This window comes from Sminthopsis crassicaudata, chromosome 6 (assembly GCF_048593235.1).
Source record: "Sminthopsis crassicaudata isolate SCR6 chromosome 6, ASM4859323v1, whole genome shotgun sequence".
NCBI classification, from domain to species: domain Eukaryota; kingdom Metazoa; phylum Chordata; class Mammalia; order Dasyuromorphia; family Dasyuridae; genus Sminthopsis; species Sminthopsis crassicaudata.
In genome coordinates, this window is record NC_133622.1 from 101,296,174 (window position 1) to 101,317,438 (window position 21,265).

Below are 21,265 nucleotides of genomic sequence, written 5' to 3' on the forward strand. Positions count from 1 at the left end.
CCATCGCTGGTACAGTTCTTGGAAGTCTTCCCAAAGGGAAAAGGACTCCAGAAAGAGCCCCTTGTTCCATCTGTTGTCAGAGAAGCCCCCAAGATAAGCTTGAGGGAAAAGGGACCCATCGCTAATTTGGCTACGGGATACTGGAACTCTTGGAGACTGCCCAGTGGAGATTATGATCTAACCTCCCCTCACTGACAAAATAATTAACTAACGTCACTATTAGGGGAAAAAAACAACCTTCATTTCCCTACTTTTGGAAGACTCAACACTTAACAACCACAGCCTCAGAAAACATTTGAACCCTTTACAAATGTAATTTGCAGAAAACGAAAGTAGGTAAAGCTCTGAATCTGACATTAGGAGGAATTGAGTTTAAATCCCACCTCAGACACTTCCTAACTATGGGATGCAAGGCAAGCCACTTAACCTCTCTGTGACTCAGTTTCCTCTTTGCAAAATGATGAGCTTGTTCTATCTGATGGTCCCTTTCAGCTGTATATTATTAATGAGCTACAAGTTTAAGTGCATAATATTTCTGTGTGTAATCATGCTGCATATTATATGGGTTCTGGTACATGGAGAATGTGTGAAGAATTGACCTTTAACCACAGAGAACATAGTTATTTATGGCAGCCACATTTCAATTCGCAGCCAAGAGAGGAGTCGGCTGTCTAGTAAAGAGAGAGACAGAATTTCTCCCCTCCATGACCTGAGAAGATAGCTTTCCAAACTTGAAGAGAGAATGCAGCAAAAAAAGAGATTCATTCTTCTTTTTGACACATAGTCAGATTCAGACCTATCCTCTTCATGGCGGAGCTCTTTTTGGCTTCCCTTGCCTCATCATCCTATAAGATGATTTCAGCTTTGAAACTCTACTTCATCATTATTCATCATTATTCTACTTCATCATTATATACCCCTAGAACCTTTCTTCTAAATGCAGGGTGGGGGAGAGGGGAGTTCCTCTCAGAGCTTCTCTTCAGGGAGGGAACCCAATCTAATTATTTCTTCATTCCCCATCTGACTGGTTTTTTCTTGGTTTCTCCATCATAGCCATGTCACAGGTATCTTCTTTTCCTCCACCTTTTTACCTTCTTTTTATGATTGTCTTCCTCCCTTAGACTGAAAACACCTCAAGGGCAGGGGCTTGTCTTTCTTTATTTGCATTTGGATTCCCAAAGCTTTGTTCTGTAACTGGCACTAGATATTTAACAAATTCTTTTTGACTGCTTGATATATAACATAGCACTAAAGGCATGGATGTTAGTGTTCTTAATAGTTTCAAATAATTACCATGAATAAAATTATAAAAATTCACAAATAATTAGTTAATAATGATGCCTTTGTGAAGAATCCCAAAGAAAATTTCACTTGTATTCTCTGTAAATACTGTACATGAAAAAGGTGTTTGAAAAACCCAGTAGAATCATTATCAGCAACATTTGGTACTTGGTATAAATAAATAAAATTGTCAACATGATTTTGGCAAGTTTACAGAATTATGAATAACTTTATTTCTTGGAAAGGAAGCATTAAGATTTTTTAAAGCATAAATAATGAAATCTCAGTTATTTTGGCTAACAAACAAATAATCTTTACATGTTAACCTGGAAACATTCTTCTCTGCTGAAAAGTGAGGAAAATTTCACCACTGAAGAGACTGGAAGACCTATGGAATAATATTCTGCAAGACTGGATTATTGTAAATGTCTTTGTTCTGGAGGAAATCCAGAAGTTCTCTAGCTGGTGCAGAATGCAGTTTAAGGCAGTGATTGTGTGGTAGAAGCTGTAGGGAGCACATTACATCCATGCTCTGCAGTCTGTACTCCCTGCCTTATTTGCTTCTGAGTGCAATAGTCTATGGTCTATAAAACACTAAATGGTTGGGCCCCAGCTACTTAGAGATCGCCTTTCTCCCTAAGCAACAGCAAAGCAATTGAGATCAGCTGGATAGCAACTGTTGGTGGTTCCCAACTTCCATATACAGGGAGCTGGGGAAAGGGTAGTTTCTGTGGAGTGCTCTCACTTATGGGATTCCGGGCCTGCCCTAATCCCAGACTGTTAATCTCATGAGGGCAAAGCACAAGACCTGATTTTTAAAATGGAAGCCGGAAAAGGGAATGAGTTTGGAAATATCTATGGTTTTGTGAATGTAGATAACCCTATTCTGTGAATTGTGCCATTTTCCAAACCTATAAATCCCATTCTCATTCCCTGAGGCAACAAGAAAGGCACTAACTTGCCAGGCATGCAGGATCTGAATACTTGACTAAGAATTTCAGAAAAGGAAAGCAGGATAACTCTTACCAAACAGAAAATCATGGCTCTAGATCATGGAGGGGCCTTTCAAGGTTAGCTACTTCAACAGCCACATTTTACAGATTAGGAAATTGGGCTCTATTAAAGCGATTTTTGCCAAGATCAGAAAACTAGCAAATGTAATGAGAGAGGATTTGACCGAGTCAGATCTTCCTTATATCAAGCCCAATACTCTACTCTCCTACCAAGTCAAGTATTTTTGTCAAGTACTTACCTTTTGTCAAGGTATTTAACTATATGACTAACAGATACTATATCCAGTAGGTGGCAGAATTGGGATTCCCCTGAATCCAAAGCCACTGTTATTGTTATGTATGTAGTATATATGAATGTATGTATAAATTCTATAGATAATATCCTGTATATATAACATGTCATAGATTAGTACATATGTGCATGCATGTGTGTGTAAAATGTGTACATGAATTTGATATGGCATTGTTTTTGCTGTGCATACTTAGGACAATTCTAGAGAAAACTATTTAGGTTTAAGATAATTGCTAAGATTGAATTTACAGGGGTAAAACTTTGCTTGAATTGTCAGATACTGAGGAAGCAGCAACAACTGTCTGTGCATCCATGACACTGTGGAGACAAATGGCTGTCTACAATTCCCTAGATCAGTGGTCCTCAAACTTTTTAAATAGGGGCCCAGTTCACAGTCCCTCAGATTGTGGGAGGGCCGTTCTGTAGTAAAAACAAAAGCTCACTCTCTGTCTCTGCCCCTCAGCCCGTTTGTCATTACCCGGCGGGCCACATAAAAGTCCTCAGCGGGTGGCATCTGGCCTGCTCTAGATGTATTTTAAATATGTGTGTATTTGTATCTATAGATATAGGTATAAATGTATTTGTGTGTATATATAAATATATGTGTTTGTGTATATTTCCTTTAATAGTATTTTTATTTTTCCCAATTACAAATCAAGACAATTTTGGTATCTTGGCAATTTACCAAGATTCTTGGACTATAAGTTTGCTCCCCCTTCTCCACCAGCCTCTTCTTTTTGCTGAATCTGCTGTTTGGGCAGTAATTTTATTGTTGTTTGGGGGTGAACATAGTTATGGAGATCCACTGCTTACTCTGCCATTTTGACTCAGGGAAATACTTCTCAGATATCTCTAGACCTATCTCAAAGTTCCAAGGAGCACCTTGGAGCTGATGGTATTTGTTTTGGAGATTGAAAACTGGACTGGTGGGTGAAAGGAGGGGGAAGGGTGAGGGAGGTCTGATATTAGTGTTAAGTATATTGGAATTGGTTGGCCTTGGAATTACATGAAGAACTGCGATCAAACCTTTTTTTGAGCCTTTTTTTGAGGCAAAAATGGGTCCTACTATCTACCTATCCTCAAGTTGTACATTACACATAATCAGGAAGAGCTGTGATAAAAGGCTGTTTATCACATCTGCTTCTGTATTCTTTTATGAATTGAACATTTTCTGGTATTGCTTTAGGCTTTTTTGGGAAGAGTAGCCAGAATGATAGGTTAGGGGAACAGGACATGTCTATCTGTCAGGGGTATTAATCAAATGAGATAAAAACATTTAGCTAGCACTTTTTTTTTAGTGTTTGAAGATTTGCCATCTTTCATTCCACCCCCTCCAGTTTCTCTTGTCTGAGTGTCCCTCCTAGCTGTCTTCTTCAAATCTGGCCAGCTGTCCTCTAAGACCACCACCCTGTCTTTTTCACAGCAGATAGAGGGGGCATGTATGCCACAAGGAAGGTAATTGTTTTTTGTTCTAAACTGGAAGGTAAGGTTACATAATCTCAGGAAGAGAATAATGCATCAAATGCAACTTGACTGTGCTTTAACTTTTAATTAAGTAGATTTTCTAGTTACTTAAGCCATTTAGAAATCAATTTGCTCATGTGGGCATAATTCACTTTATGTACTCTTTCTGGAATGTTGCATAAACATTGATTTTTTAAATTAAAATAATATTTTAAATCCATTAAGGAAGCTAACTAGTTATTCATTTATTCACTCAACAAACATTTATTAAGTGACTATTGTATGCCTAAGTGCTGGAGAAGAAAAAAACTTAAAAAGCCATAGTCTATATCCTTATGAAATTTACAATCCTGTACACTTAAACCATGATAGGGGGATCTCCCCATGAACAAAGCCCTTCTACTTTTTTTTAATTAATTTTATAATTATAATTTTTTTGACAGTACATATGCATGGGTAATTTTTTTTACAGCATTATCTCTTGTACTCACTTCTTTTCCGAATTTTCCCTTCCCTCCCTCTCCCCTCTCCCCTAGATGACAGGCAATCCCATACATGTTATGTGTTACAGTATATCCTAGATACAATATATGTATGTAAAACCAAATTTCTTGTTGCACGCTAAGAATTTGATTCTGAAGGTAAAAGTAACCTGCAAACCCCTTGTACTAATTCAAATATAAATCTTCTATGCAAATTAGTCTTCAGACATTCCCAAGAACATTTTAAGGGCCTTACTCAGGGTCAGAAGCCAGTATATTTCAGAGATACAACTTGAATCCAAGTCTTATAGGGTCTGTGGCCATCTTCTTATTTACTGCTCTATTCTATGTCTGCACAATAGGAGTTTTTAACTTGGCATCTATGGACAGAATTCAAAAAGATTTATAAACTTGAATAGGAGAAAAAAATCATATGTTAACATATATAAATATATGTCATATATTTATATATTATAGTATTCTATTATAATATAGTTTTATATTTATAAGTATATAAGAAATATAAAATTATTTATGCATATATATTATTATCCTTTTAAACTTTAACAGTTACTTCTATTGTAAATTTTTAAAATAATTTGAAGGTATTTATAGACTTTGTAGGCTCCACCAGACTTAGAGGTCCATGAAACAAAAAAAATTTAAAGCCCCTACTCTAGAAACATCTCCTGATACAAAAACACTAGAGGCTTTTCTTTGGTGCTTTGAATGTGTCAGCATAACACTCTGGCTGACTGCTTTCCTTCACTCTTGCAATGTGATAATGCACAAAATCTTGATTGTTTCTTTTATGGTACTTTTAGGTTATGTCATCATCGGCAGTATGCTACCATATTTCTTTCTATTGTCCTTTGCGTCATTCAGATATCACACCTTTAAATATGAAAAGCCATACCAGCATTGTGATTTCTACTCTGAGATTTTTCCTTAAAGTGCAAATAATATCTTTTCAGTGATCCCTCATCCCCATCTCCTTAATGAAAAATTTTAAATTCCCTCCTTTACACTTTCCATAAAGTGATTTTTAAAAATTTAATATATATGCATATGTTATATATGTGTATATATATAAGTATATATATGTATATATATATAATTATATATAATTATATATATATATAATTTTATATATATATTTGTGTTTGTTACTTGTCCTCCTTAGAAAATGCAAAGCAGTAACTGAAACTATTTTAATGGATGTAGCTGTGGTCATTCAAGTACTTTTGCCCTTTATGTATTTTTTGTTAATATAGTTGCTATTAGAATGTAATAAAGATAGAAGGTCATAAGGATCACAAGTGCCTTCTGGCCAACTTGTGTCCTGTGTCATGGTCCTGGAGCAAGTAATGGCAGCTTCTCTTAGCAATGCTGACTTGGGAGGGAAAGCTGACACTGCCCATTATGGTGAGCCCTGCCTGAACAGTACTCTTAGGAGAGACACTCACGATGAAATAGACCATTCATTACTGGAAACATCAAGAAAACACATTTTATAAAAATATGGCCATGACTGCATCAATTTCATTCAAGATAATAGCACCCTTTTCCACCTGTCCAAAATTCTTATATAAGGATCTACTCAGTTAAAGTGAAATGGGATATTAAGGCTCATCATTTAGGCAAAAGATTCTCATCTCATATGAAAGGCAGAGGGTTTGGTAGAGATACTTACTATTCACACATAGACATAAATACAGATTTGTAGATTCGAGACCTAGTTTGGCTAGTTTTCAGTGCCTCAGTGGCATAATAGTGCTGAATGTGGAATTAGGAAAACCTGCTTTCAGATGCTGCCTTGGGCACTAGCAGTGTGACCTTGGATAAACTACTTAGCTCTTTTTAACCTCTAATTATCTTAATTATGTTATTTATCCCTTTTTGCCTCAGTTTCCTCCTATGTAAAATTAACTGGAGAAGGAAATGGTAAATTACTACAGTGTCTGCCAAGAAAACTCCAAAAGGGGTCACAAAAAGCCAGACACTGTTGAAAAACAAAACACAATAAAACAAAAATATGATAGTACTATAAATATAGGGCAACAACATTTCACTATATTTGTAAAACCTTGCATTTGGGTTCAAATAATGAACTTCACAAGTATAAGGTAGATAAAAGCATGGCTGAACATTAATTGTTCTGAAAAATATCTAGTTCTTCTAATGCACCCCCAAAATTAGTAGTGTCCTGTAACGCTGTAAAGAGTACAAGTCTTGGAATGAATTAAGAAGGTAATAGCTTCCAGGTGTGGGAAGGTTGGGGTGTTCTTATGCTGCCTCTGTCAAAGCCTTTTTGGAGTACTCTGTTCAATTCTAGATACTCTGGTTTAAAGAAGAATATTGATTAGCTGGAGTGTCTAGAAATAGGCAAAGGGGATAGTGAAAAGCCTCAAATTTGTGTCATGTCAGGAACTAGACACATTTTACCTAGAAAAGAAAATACCAGATAGGGCCATGATACATGTCTTCAATTATTTGAAGGGCTAGCATTGGGGGAAAGGATTGGTTAGCCTAAGAGAGAAGCAATAGGTAAAAGTTACACAGAAGTCAAATTAGGTTTGATAGGAGGAAAAACTTCCAAATAGAACTGTCTGAAACTGAAATGAGTAGCCCTAAGAGTTGGTGGGGGGGGGGGGGATCTTCAAGCAGAAGCTATGTTTTGTCAGATATGTTTACAGTAAAGAGTCTTTTCATGTATGAGCATCTAGTTTTTGTGATGGATAGAGTGCTAGACCTAGAATTAAAAGCTGAGTTCAAATTTGACCAACAATACTTACTAGCTGTGTGATCCTAAGCAAGTCATTTAACCTCTATTTAGCTCACTTTTTTTCATCTGTAAAATGGGAATAGCACCTACATTCCAGGATTGGTGTGAGAATCAAATGAGATGGTAATTATAAAGTTCTTATAAGGCACATGGTTTCTGGCCCTTAAAAGATGTGTAAATAAATAAATAAACAAACAAACAAACAAACAAACAAATAAATAAATAAATGTACATACGCATAAAATATTATGTATGCATACATACATATGGGTGTATATATGTGTATATATATATATGTATACGAATATATTTTATAGAGAGAGCTATGTATACAGACACACACATACATATACATATATTTATTATCTTTTATTTTTATTATTTAATGGAAATTACTGTGTATATGAGTAACATAAGGAAAGTGCTAGAAGTTGTAAAAGTGATAGTAATTGTCAGGATTAATTTAGGAGCATCCTAGAAAATGGGAATCTAGCTAGGAAATAGCTACAATCATCCAGGCATGACATCATAATATGAAGTAGATGTTTTTTTGTTTGTTTGTTTGTTTTTGTTTTTAAATCCAGGAAAGATATTCTCAGTCTCTACTTGAAGTCTTTAAGCAATAGACAATTCACCATCTTTTGAGGTAACTTTTGGGACAGTTCTGGTCATTAGGAAATTATTGACCCAAAGTTCTACCATCCTATAATTTCTATTCATTGGTCTTCATTTTGCAAACTGAGGCTAAAGATGGAATAGTCATTAGATCTATCTTCGGCCTCAGTTTGCAGAATTTGAAGCAAAATAATCAGGAATTAGTAAAAATATGTTAGTCACTAAGTTAAGCATCCATTCTATACTTAAATTACATGATGCTGAATTGGATTTTTCCTTATACTGGTTTCTCCTTTCATCTAATCATACTTGGTTCAATCTTTCCTAAAAAGTGAGTCTCTATGTGATCTGTCCTGAGCTGGATGACCATCTGTCAGGTATATGGTAGAAGAGATTCTTTTTGAGGTCTAGTTTAGATGAAAAGGCCACTGAAAGTCTCTTCCCTTTTTGAAATTCTGGGTTATTTTGATAGTCTGGAAAATGCACTTTCCCCTTCTCTTTCTATTAACTGAGGAGGCTTCTCCTGTTTCTTTTCTCAAATGACTCTTATCAGATCTCATTTGAAAACACAAATTTTCTACCTTTTCTTTATCTCTTAATGCTTCTTTGTCTTGTTATTTAACTTTGAAATCATTATTATTTAAATCTGTCAAGTACTTTAACATGTGGTTTGCACAAAGCCTGAATTCCATTGTAAAGTAGAGCTGTATTGTTCATGACTCCTCCTTGATTAGAGACTTCTTAGCTATGTCTTTGTTTGGTTCCTCTGTTCATAATCCTTTCAATAGTTACAGAGAGAACACCAAAGCTAATGTTAAGGATTCAGAAAATATAACTAGGCTGATTTAAGATTCTTTTTTTTTTAATTGCCCAACATAATATATATGGCATAGATATATCTGTTAAGAAAATATAGACTACTTTTTAAAAACCGTGATGCATTCTACCTTTTTTGCAATTAAAAAAAATGGCTACACTAAATTACTAGAATCTCTACTGCATCTAAACTGTAGTTATTATTCCCATATCTGTATTGTTTTGCCATCTGTTTTCAGTGTAATGTTAAGGTCACTCAGTCACATAGTCATAGGAAAGAAAACTTTCCTAGGTTTTTGAAGCAATTTAGGTGACACTGCTGTGCCCTCTTTCTTAGCCTTCTCTCCTAATTTTTTTTTTTTTTCCTTTGAACCATTGTGGTATTTGGACTTGACTTAGAGCCACTGAAATAGAATCGGAGCATCTGGAATTAGGGCCCAAACAGGTTTGCTTACTTAAGCCCATCCCCAAACATCAATGAGATATGTGGTTAGTGCCATTTAACATCAATGATTGTTGGGAGCAGACAAGAAGCTCTCTCATCTTCCAGTATCCAGATATAGTATCCCTCTGAAAAATAAAATGATACAGACTAGAGCTTTTTTCTCTTGTCTTTCACAGAATATCTAAATATGTGTTGGTCTTAGAAACTTGATTCCAACATTTTATTCTCTATTATTGTATTAATCTTCTGGTTGCTTTCCTCCAGAATGCATAAATCAAACTGACAGAATTTCTAAGTATGTGGAAAGATAGTGTTAAAAAAAAAAAAAAGAAGAAGAAGAAGAAGAAGAAGAAGAAAAAAAAGAATAACCTTATGTTGTATCCAGGTTTAAGTCCTGGAAAAAGGATGGGAGTGTTAACTTGATTTGCCATTTAGTAGTGTTATAAATATACAAAATGTATAGTGTTGAATCATGTAAGTGTTTTTTTTCCTGTCTTTTCCATTTGGATGGACTGGGTAGAATGACATTTTCTTTGCTTTTTTAATTTTCAGGCTGGTGATGGAATTTTCTCCTTTGGACTGCTAGATTCCTTGTGAGTAAATGCATATACTGTTGAAAAATGACAGTAGTTAAACTATCCTGTTCATTTATTTTTACCTTCTTGGATTTAGTATAGTTTTAACTAAACTTTTATTAAGGGAGTATTTTCCTTTCTTTCATACACTCTTGGTAACTTTCTAAATTTAATATGTCACTATGTGAACTGTGCAGAGATGAGCTAGGGAAATTACTTTCTAATTAATCTATAATATCCATCCTCCAAAACTTCTTGCAATAAACAAAGCAATTTATTATGACTAATATTAAAACAAATGAAATAGGTTACAATGACTTTTAAAAGTGGGTGACATTATTTTCTTGTTCTGATAAACATCAATTCACTTGGTTTTCTTTGTATTACATTGATCACAATGAATTAATTTGACATCAATATTAATATTATGTATCTTTTTAAGAAAGCCATTGTAATTTAGGAAATTACTATAATTGGGGAAATATACTAATTTAAATAACTCTAAAGCTATGAAAATGTAAATTTATTTCAAAAGACTGTTATGTTGAGTTCATTCTATTTATTGATGTCAAATTTTTTAATGAAATCTCCATACTTGAAATTCCTACTGAATCCTTTAAAAGATTCTATGTTGATATTTCATATAGTGATCAATATGGAATTTAATCGACTATTTCATCTGAAATGGTTGTAGCCATTACAATTGAATGCTATACATAGAAGGAAGAAAAGAGAAATATTAGCCATTATGTTTGGTATGGATATGTTTTCCCCACCAAATTTCTATAGTTGTTTTCCCCTTTGACATGAAGTGAGCATTTGAGATTGGGTTAGCTTTTAAATAAGTTAGGACTCACAAGGAGACAAGTTTTCCTAAGATGGAGAATAGCTATTACCAGATGCAGAACTAGGATTGATTCACCAGAGCTATGACTGAGGGCATCAAAATTAAGTTCTTCCATTCCTTTGGCAATATAAAATTAACCTAGGAAGGAAACTTCTCCCCATTTCAGCTCTAAATGACACTTCTACAAATCCCCATTGAATTGAAAGGATATTCCTTGCTACTTGCTTAGAGCACAAAGATTTCTAATAAATTTCAGTCATCTGCAGGCAAAAAAAAAAAAATGTTGACCAATAAAGAAATGGAGTTGAAATGGAGTTGTGAGATGAAGTCAGGAAGGTCTTGCTTGAGATAAATGTTACCTGTGTGACTCTAGACTAGTCATTCTAGATCTCATTTTCGGCAAAATGTTGGGATTAGAGTCAACAGTATCCCTTCAAACTTGAAGTATCTGCTCTTATTATTGCTCTATTCTGTTCTAATGAACTAGGAATTGTATGTTTATTTCAGTATTAATTTGAATTTATAATCATACATGGCATTCAACACAATAATGTAGGAAATTAAAAACTTTCAGAGAGTAAAACTAGCCAGAGATCACAGGTGCTGTTACTATCTTTAATGCTGGACTAATTGTGGTGTTTCTGGTATTTCTCTCATATTTTATTAACTACATTTCAGGAAAAAAAATTACTTTTATTTATTTTGTAATATGAATAATGTGTGAAGTTTCCCAACAAATCACTTTTCACTAAGTATTAGTCCACAGGTTTTGTTTTTTTTTTTTTCATACATATTAGAAACTAAGTTTAGTATGTGAATTGGTAACATACTGTAAAGGGGGTAGAGATTATATCCAGCACTTAATCTTCTTGTTGACATATTACTATGATATAATGAATCTCTGAATATACTGAATATACAGAGAGAAATTGGGAAGAGTTGGGAATGGAAAATGTGAGATGGATGCTAGGGAAAGTGTTTAACAGCCCTAAAAATAATTAGGACACTTTAGGGGTTGGGGAAAATTACAGTGCTCTATAATTGAAAGTAAATTTTCCATTCTTTGCAGATATAATGTAGCAGTTCAAAAAACATATTTAGTACAAATCCATTTTGGTGACTATTTTTAGAAGTTTGATTTTGACTATAAGCTAATAAACAATTTCTAACTTTTAAAGACTATTCTATTGAGATTCACTGACTGGTAAATTTATCCAAAGAGGCCAAGGTTAACTATCCCTAAGAACATTTGCTGTTCTTTGTGTTTTTGATGCATCCTTGGAATCAGTTGGAGTGTTATTTGGAAGATTTTATTTAAATATCAAGTCCTGTTCTATCTTCAGTGAAATTGGCTTCTGTCGATCTACTGCTTAAAGGAACCACACCAAAATACAAATTATATCTTTCTATTCATATCTATCTATCTATCTGTCAGCCAATCTCTTTTTTAAAAGGTTTTTCAAGAAAGTTATTTTAACTGCAGATAAGATTAACTTTCCTCCAATCACAAATTAAAGATATTCCATAGACAGCTAGATGTCAGGGTAATCTCCTCATATCATGTCATTGATTTCTGTAGTCAATTCTCTTGTTTCAGTCTTTTTGCTTCCTCTCCTTCCTCTGATTGGTCACACTATTAATCTCCTCTACTTCCATCTCATAGAATTCTTGACTTCATTCACATCATAATTTACATGCTGCCTCCTACCTGAGGTCTTTGTGATTTTTGCAGATTTTGGAACTGTTTTTGTCTCAAAATAATTTCCTATTACTTTGGATAAACTTTCTAACTCCAGATCCAACATTCTAACCACTGTACTCTCCAGCTTCTCAAGATGTACCTCTATATTTCAGAGTTTCTTTAAGTGAGACCTACGCATAGATTTCATGGGAGTCCATGAACTTAAATATGGAAAAAATATTTCTTTATTTTTACTACTACTCAATTTTCTCTTTGATCTATGTATTTTTAAACATTCTAGGAAGATTCCATAGGCTTCACCTGATTATTTCAAAAGATCTGTAATGAAGAAAAAGTTAATATTTTCCTATACTAGTAGAATTTAAGGTTCTTGAGGTCACAAAATTAGTAATTTAATAATGGTTGACTTGAACTGAATGCTGCTGATAGGATTGGCTAGTCATATATTCCATTTTTTTAATGATTCCATGTACAGCATCTCATTCAAAATTATGCTTATTAGAGAAGGATAATAAAATTTTAATATTTATCAGTGAATGTTATGAGAATAATTATATTTCCTGGCAAGGACCTCCATATAACTACAATGCTTATACTCCATTGGTAGGATCTTAAATAATGCAGGGGAATCTCTAAGATGCCATGAATCCTTCATGTAAAATATTAGTGAAGACTCTTCACATTTTACTTAAAACAAATATAAAGATGCATTTAAAGAGAGACAAAATAATAATTTTGAAATAATAATTTTGAATATTTGGAGATAAGCTGATATAAAAAACTGATAGATATAAATTGATTCACAAGTTGCTTTTTTATTTGTTATCTCTGGGTTGCTTTTTGATACTTTTGTTCATGTCAAGTGCTCAATCATCTTCAATGGCATACAAAAATATAAAATAACAAAGACTAATAAAGTCTTCTTAGTTTGTGGCTTATTTAGTTAGGAATTATATATTTTTAAATTTCTTTATGTTAGCCAGCATTTTAAAAGTTTTCTTCTTTCAAGGAATCTTTCTATCCTAGGAACTTCTTGATATATAATTTTAAAATATATTGGTAATGATAATACTTGGTATTTAAAATGCTTTGAGATGTCCAAAATGCTTTACATACATTGCCACATTTAATTGTCCCAATGAGGTAGGGGCCATAGGCATTATTTATTATCCTTCTTTTACCAATCTGTCTCTCTTACAAACCGGCTGTGTAACTGTAGTCTAGTCATTTAACGTTCTCAGTGTTATGTAGGCACATTTCTAACATTCTAAGTTGCAGAGAAAGTTCCAACCTGTACAGGTAAAGGGATTTTTTTAACAGAGAATTCCCTATATCATTGAAATAGCAGTGCCAATTCCTTTCTCTGTCCATAAGAAGAAATGAGAAATATAGTCTCAGGTATCAAGCGACTTTTCCATAATCACACAAATAAACAGTTTTTATTAAATCTTAAATCTACCATTCTTTCATGAGAATGCTCCTGCTAACATACTTTCCTCCCAAACACCATTTTATCAGTATCCTTTAGTGATCTGTCAGTATGCTGCAAAAATATCAGTAGCCTTTTCTTTTCTTTTACTGATAATTATTCTCTGTGACCAATTATTCTGCATTTCTTTCTGATAAAACTAGATGTCAAAAAAATTCCAAAGGTTGAACCCTACTTACTTGAATACATCAAAGAATTGTGAAATTGGAGAGAATATTTCCTCCACCCCATGCAGATTACAACCCTTCAATGCTATATAAGTTCAATAATATTCTTTTCCTATAACCTCCCACTGTATTCATAATGCCCCTGACCTGGATGATTTTGGATTTTGACAGAAGACAGAAAATTTGGTTTTGACTTTTGCAAGTACCATCAGAATATATTATCCTTTATCAAATACTGGCATTTGAAGGTCACATTAGCTGAGGCAATGAAACATACCCAGGACTGGTGAACAGAGTGAGTCTTCATGCTTCCACTTAATTTGCACAAAGGGAAAAAAATGTCATTCAGCTCCCCCAATTTTATATTACTCCATCATAATATTTCAAAAAGGAAATATGAAACAAAAATGGAAGCATTTGGCTGTAAATATCCAATTTTCCTATACTCCATTTGTGAAGAGTAGCATGTGTACATAATCAAGCCTCCAGAATAGATCTGACTGAGCATGCTATTAAAATATTTGGGGATCCTTTCATGCAGTAAGTAATTCTTAGGAAGCTTCACAAATAATCCCTGAGGAGGTTGAGTGGATCTTGACTGCCTTTCTATTTTTGATGTTTGGCAAGAGAAGGGTTTACCTGCCATGTTTATTTCTTAAAACACCCTGGAAGAAGCTTTCCACATTCTTTTCTTTCCTTCTGAGAAGTATACCAAACCCTGCAGAAAGCTTGTTGCTACTACTGTAGCAAGCAACAACAACAATAATAACAAAAACCCAATAGCTTCAATATGACCTGTTCGAATACCCGTTTATGCTGAAAAATAGGAAATGGATAAAGATTGACACAGATCTTTTTTCACCACCTTTTTACAAAAGTTGAACTAGCATAAAGCATTTGTTCCAGAATGGATGCATATGGATCCCACAAAATGCTTAGCTAGCAAATGGTTGATCTCCTTGCCAAAGGACTTGTAACTGATAGAAATAGGGTATCTGGGTTACATAGACTATGATGAGGAGGAAATTCACACAAAGGTAAGACTATTTGAAGCTGTCTCTTCTGTCAATCTACTAATGCTATTTATTATCTTCCTCCATTGCTGCTTTTTAGGGCAGACTTTGAGAGCCTTCAGTCACACTAACATTTTTACCAAAAGAAACAAAAACAACTTAAATTTGATCATGGCTCAGTTTTGATCAACAGCAACTACATCAGGCAATAACCCCAATTTTTGTCACTTTATTCAGGTAAATGTAAACTTTCATACCTTTTGGCTAAAGGTACCTCTCCTTGTGGTAATATAAGAAGGAGACACTTCCTTGGAGACAATTCAAAATGAGAGATTCTGAGGAAAATATGTAGAGTGCATGATGGCATCCTAGACATAAAAGGCAGAGCATGAGCTATCTTGTGATTTAGTATCAAGTCTGATACCAGGATTTCTTTTTTTCTTTTTTTTTGTTTTTTTGACTTTTTAAAAATATATAGAGTTATTTATTTTTGTGTGAGGCAACTGGGATTAAATGATTAGCCCAAATCATACAGCTAGTAAGTGTTAAATGTCTGAAGCCAGATTTGAACTCAGCTACTCTTAACTCATGCTCTATCCACTGTACCATCTAGCTGCCCCACTAGTAGGGTATCTTAAACTTGAGGGGAGGGATAGGAAAGGAGAAGAAAGAGAACAATTATTAAATATCTACTATGTGCTAATACTTTCCAAAGATCATCACATTTTAGCCTATCAATAACTCTTCTGAGGTAGGTGCTAATATGATTCTCATCTTACATTTGATAAAATGGAGGCAGACAGAGGTTCAATAACTTACTGAGAATCACATGTCTAATAAGCATTTTTGGCCACATTTGAACTGACTTCTCTTCAGGCTCATAACTGTATCCAGTTTAGTCATAGAATTAAAGTTCAAAAGAAACTAGAGATCCCAAATGACAATATCCTTATCTTATAGATGTAGAAATTGGGTCCTAATTAGATTAAGTATAACTCGCTCAGAGCCACACAGAAAGTAATCGATAGATCTTGAATTCTTTACTTGTTCATACTTTATTGTCTCTTTCTTTTCTTCCATTCTAGTAATAGATTAAATACTTCACCATGGATTTGGACTTTTAGGTTTTTAATATGGATTAAAAATTTGAATGTGGACTTTTGACTTTTGATTTGTGATATAGCATAATACAGCACAATTTATATTATAATTGCCACAAGGTAGTCAGAGGGATAGAATATCTGCCCACAGGAAGACTCTACTTCCTGAATTCAAATCTGGCCTCAGACATATATTAGTGGTGGGACCTTGGACAAATCACTTAATCGTGTTTGCCTCAGTTCCCTCATTTGTAAAATGAACTAAAGGAGGAAATGGCAAGTCACTACAGTATTGTTGCCAAAACCATCCTAACTAGGGCCACAAGACTTAAATGACATAACAATACAATACAATACAACATCACATACATTTATTAGGCATCTATTATGCGCCAGGCACTTTGCTCATGTTGGGGTCACAAATAGGAAAAAAATCATAGCAGTCCTTGCTTTTAGGAGAATTTATTATTGTTCAATCCTTTCAAAGCTGTTCCCATTTGTTTGTTTTTTGTTTTGTTTCCGTTTGGCAAAGATAGCTGAGAGGTTTGCCATTTCTTTCTTTAACTTATAGATGAGGAAACTGAGACTAACAAGGTTAAATGATTTGCTCAATAATACATAGTTCGGAAGTCTGAAGCCAATTTGAACTCAGTAGGATGAATCTTCCTGACAATGAACCTGGCACTATCTATCTACTATAGCAACTGGTTTTAACATAAAAAGAAGCTGAAAAACTGAGATGAGTGAGAAGGGGGAGCCATGATCATTGTGGAGTCAAAACATAGCAGTAAAGTTGGAGGGAACTTAAGAATTGGCTGAACTTCTGAGCCTTCTTTAAATGAAAGTTTAGGGAGGAGTTTTGTTGTGATTTTGTTAATGTTGTTGTTTGTTCCTTTCTTTGTTTTTTGCTACTCTCTAATCATATCTGGATTTGAAAAGTTGAACTTGGGCAAGTTCAACAATAAAACAACAACTACATTTATAATAATTTGTACTTATGTTGCTTCGTGCTGCATTTTTCTTACAACCTTATGAAATTACTAGTATACTCTGATTTTACAATTATGGAAATCAAAATTCATAGAATTTAAGGAAACTGTCTGTAATCATACAAGTGATGTCAGATTTCAGGTTCCAAACTAGATTTTCTCATCCCAAATATAATATTCCTTCCCCACATATGTGTGGATGTAGGTGTGTATATGCACATATACATACATGCATACACATACATATAGACAAAAGCAAATGAAATAATCATATACAAAGTATTTCTATATATGCATATATATGGAGATATAAAAACCCTTATGTTAAGATAATATAGGTATTTATTTATATACCTTATAGCATTTATAAGTTTTTTTGGGTATTGAGATAGGTGATGTTTTCTCACCTATAAATTGAGAATAATAACATCTACTCCCCCTAATTGCAAAGTACTTTGCAAACCTTAAAGTATTATATAAATGCTAACTATTAATATCATTATTCACTTTTATCCAGTGTGTATATCTATATGTACATATAATTTTTGATAAAATATGTATATATGCCTAATGAAATGCATGGATAGAGAGCTAAGCTCAGAGATAAGAAGACAACCTAGGCTCAGCTCTTTCCTTCTATAAGTCCTGGCTGTGTGACCTTGGGTCTGATTTAGTCAGTTAACTTCTCAATGCCCTAAAACTTTCTAAATTGCAGAGAACGTGTGAATTGGCAAGGGAGTTTTCTCATCTGAGATTTCCCTATGACTATGAAATCATGGGCACAATCCCTATCCCTAGGTGTATTCTCTTATATCCATATATGTAGCATAGAGCCATAATATCCTTTATTCTGTCAAGAACCCAAGCTTTAACAAATGATAATCTTTCTTTATGTTAGAAGACTTAGTTTCTGTATCTCATCATTCTGTGGTTTATCAGCCATTTAGATGATATATACTTCTTTCAACTTAGCTAGGCTGCTCTAAGGTCATAGAAATCCTTGCCCTTATGACATCCATGCTCAAAGTCTTTCCTTAGGAGTAACTCTTCTGGATAGCTTCCAATATCTCAGAATCCTCCCTCTACCCCAAAGAATTAATGAAGTAGAACTTTATTGGAGGAACTCTGACATACAAGGACTATAGATTTTGGGACATTCCATATGTTTCTCATCCTAGGACCAGCCTAGCTAAGTTCAGACTCATCAACAGAATGATTAAGGAAGAATTGGTGATATATTTTGGCCAAACAAAATCAAACAGAAAATCCCATAAAAAAGAAGCAAAACTAACATCTTCCAAGTCAAAAGAAGTTGCAGTGGGAATTAATACCTTCAGTTAGTACCCACATCAATGACTCTAATCCATCTTCTGAGATGCTGGTATATATTAATAATAGCTAGGTAAAATAAATACAGGGTTTTAATATTTACACAGTATTTTATTAGTACTATTTCATTTCTTTTTCTGAGAGGCTACCTGAGAAATGATTATCCCCATTTTACAAAGGAATAAACTGAGGCAGACAGCAGTTAAATTTCTTGTTTATAGTGACACAGTTAAATAATAATGTCTGAGACTGAATTTGAATTTGGGTCTTTTTAAATTTAAGGTCCAGCACTTTCCTGGAGTAGAAAACAACACGTAGATAGAATCCAGGAAAACCTGAATTTAAGAGCAAATTTTTACTGCCTTATAATTCTGGGAGATCAATTAACCCAAATCCCAAAAGTCTTATAAAAAGACTAATAGATATTATTATTCATCTACTGCTATGCCTCAGTTCTACTTAAAAACTTATTTCATTTGCAATTAATAAATATGTACCTACATATATGTATATATATATATATATATATATATATATATAAATATTCACATATACATATATTATGTATATATGTATATGTATGTGATGGGATTCTTATTTATATATCTTTATATACTCTATCTCTTCCACTAGAGTCCAAATCCATTCCACCTTAGTATAGTATGCATCTAGCTTACAGAATGAAATTAGGTAAAAGCTAAAAATTAGAGTACCAGATAAGGTAGGTAGCTCATTGGATAGAGCATTTAGAGTATGGAAGATCTCAGTTCAGATTTGGCCTCAGACACTTCCTAGTTAGGTGACCCTGAGCAAGTCATTAAATCTTCCTAAGCCTCAAGTTACTTATTGGTAAAATACCTCCCAGGATCTCTTAATTTGTAAATTGAGATAGAGAAGGAATGGCAATTTACTCCTGTATCTTTGTCAAAAAAATGCCAAATGTGGTCACAAAAAGTCAGACTACTGAAATGGTGGATCAAAAACTTCCCAAAACAGGAGTCAACATGGCAGAATAATCAGTAAATGACCATAAATCCTCCATATTCATCTTTAACCAAATATAAAATAGCTTCCCAAACAAATTCTGGAACAGCAGAACCAGCAAAAAGAAAGGGGTGAAAGAATCTTTTAGCCCAAGAAACTTGGGATTTCAGCAAAAAAAAGGTCTGTCTTACTCAAATGAAAGGGGAGCACAGTCTAGGACAGAAAGCATCCCAAAAAGCCAGCAGCAAGCCCACCTCAGCAAACAAGCAGATGACCTGAGCCACAGTGCAGTGGAACATACAAATGCTAACATCAGTACCCCACTCCCAGGGCAACAAGCAGACTCTAGAGGCCAGACTTCTTAGTGCTTCAGACTAGTCCCAAGGAAATACAGAAACACTCCATTGGTCCCAACATACGTCAAACACCAATACTTGAGTCCTGGCTCAGCACCAGGTAAGCTACCAAACCCCTCCCACTGTGCCAGTCACCCCTTCATTTTCTTCAAGGCAGCACTAGACATTAGAGTTCTTCATGGATGTCAGGGCAACATCAGTGCAGCACCAGATAAATAGCAAACACCTGGAGCCTGTGGCACAAGAAGCCTCTCGACAGTGCTTTTTCTACCAGAGGAGCAGAAGCTCAAATTTAAAAGAAAGGAAAAAAGACCAAAAAAGATGAGCAATACAACAAAAGAATCTGACCATGGAAAGTTATTATTGTGACAGAAAAGAGCAAGACACAAACTCAGAAGAAGACGACAATGTCAAGCACTTATGGGCAAAATCCCAAAAGAAAATGGAAAGTGGCCCAGAAAGTACTCATAGAAGAGCTCAAAAAAGTATACTTAAAAATCATTTGAGAGAAGTGATGCAAGAAAATTATGAAAAATAAAAAGAATCAACAGCTTGGAAAAAGAAAACAACTGTTTAAAAAGTAGAATTGACCAAATGGAAAGAACTATCAATATCCATTGAAGTGAACAACTTCCTAAAAAAGTACAATTGGACAAATAGGAAAGCAATTACAAAAGCTAATTGAGGCAAACAACTACATAAAAGAATTGGGCAAGTAGAAGCTAATTACTCTATGAGATGTCAAGAATCAATCAAACAAACTCAGAAGAATGAAAAAAAATAAAATAAAATACATCATTGGAAAAAGAACTGACCTGGAAATTCTATCCAGGAGAGACAATGTCAGAATTATGGGTTTGTCTGAAAACCATAATAAAAAGGACCTGGATACATCTTTCAAGAAATTATCAAGGAAACCTGCCCTGATATCCTAGAATCATAAGGCAAAATAAACAATGAAAAAAATCCACTGATCACCTCAGCAAAGAAATCCCAAAATAAAAACATCAAAGAACATTATATTCAAATTTCAGAACTCTTGGCTCAAGGGAAAAATACTACTAGTAGCCAGAAAGAAACAATTCAGATATTGGGGAGCCACAATCAGCATTACACAGGACTGAACAGTGATAACATTAAAGGCCTGAAGGTCATGGAGCTTGATATTCCAGAAGGCAAAAAGGGTGAGAGGACAACTGAAGATCATCTATCTGGCAAAATTAAGCATAATAACTTCAAGAGAAAAAAAGTGATGCTTCAATGAAATAGAAGGATTTCAAGCTTTCATAAAAAAAAAAAAAAAGACCAGAAGTGAGCAAAAAAATTGATCTCCAATATCAAGACCCAAGGGAAGCCTAAAGTGGTAAAAAGCAAAAAGAAAATAAGAGATTCAATGAAGCTGAATTATTTACATCCCTACATGGAAAGATGATACTTCTAATTCTTAAAAAATACATTAATAATATAGCTAAAGGAAATATGTATAGTCAGAGGGTGTAGTTATAGAGTGAATTTGAGAAA

General features: G+C 34.2%; 1 protein-coding gene across 13 annotated transcripts in view; it reads left to right on the forward strand.

The window, feature by feature from the left end:
* Positions 1–21,265, forward strand: part of TENM3 (teneurin transmembrane protein 3) — a 3,351,339-nt gene that overhangs the window by 1,409,540 nt on the left and 1,920,534 nt on the right. For all 13 annotated transcript variants that reach the window (XM_074276236.1, XM_074276245.1, XM_074276241.1 and 10 more), the window contains exon 5: positions 9,746–9,786. The gene's annotated coding sequence lies outside the window, so the exon portion shown is untranslated. The remainder of the gene's footprint in view (positions 1–9,745; positions 9,787–21,265) is intronic.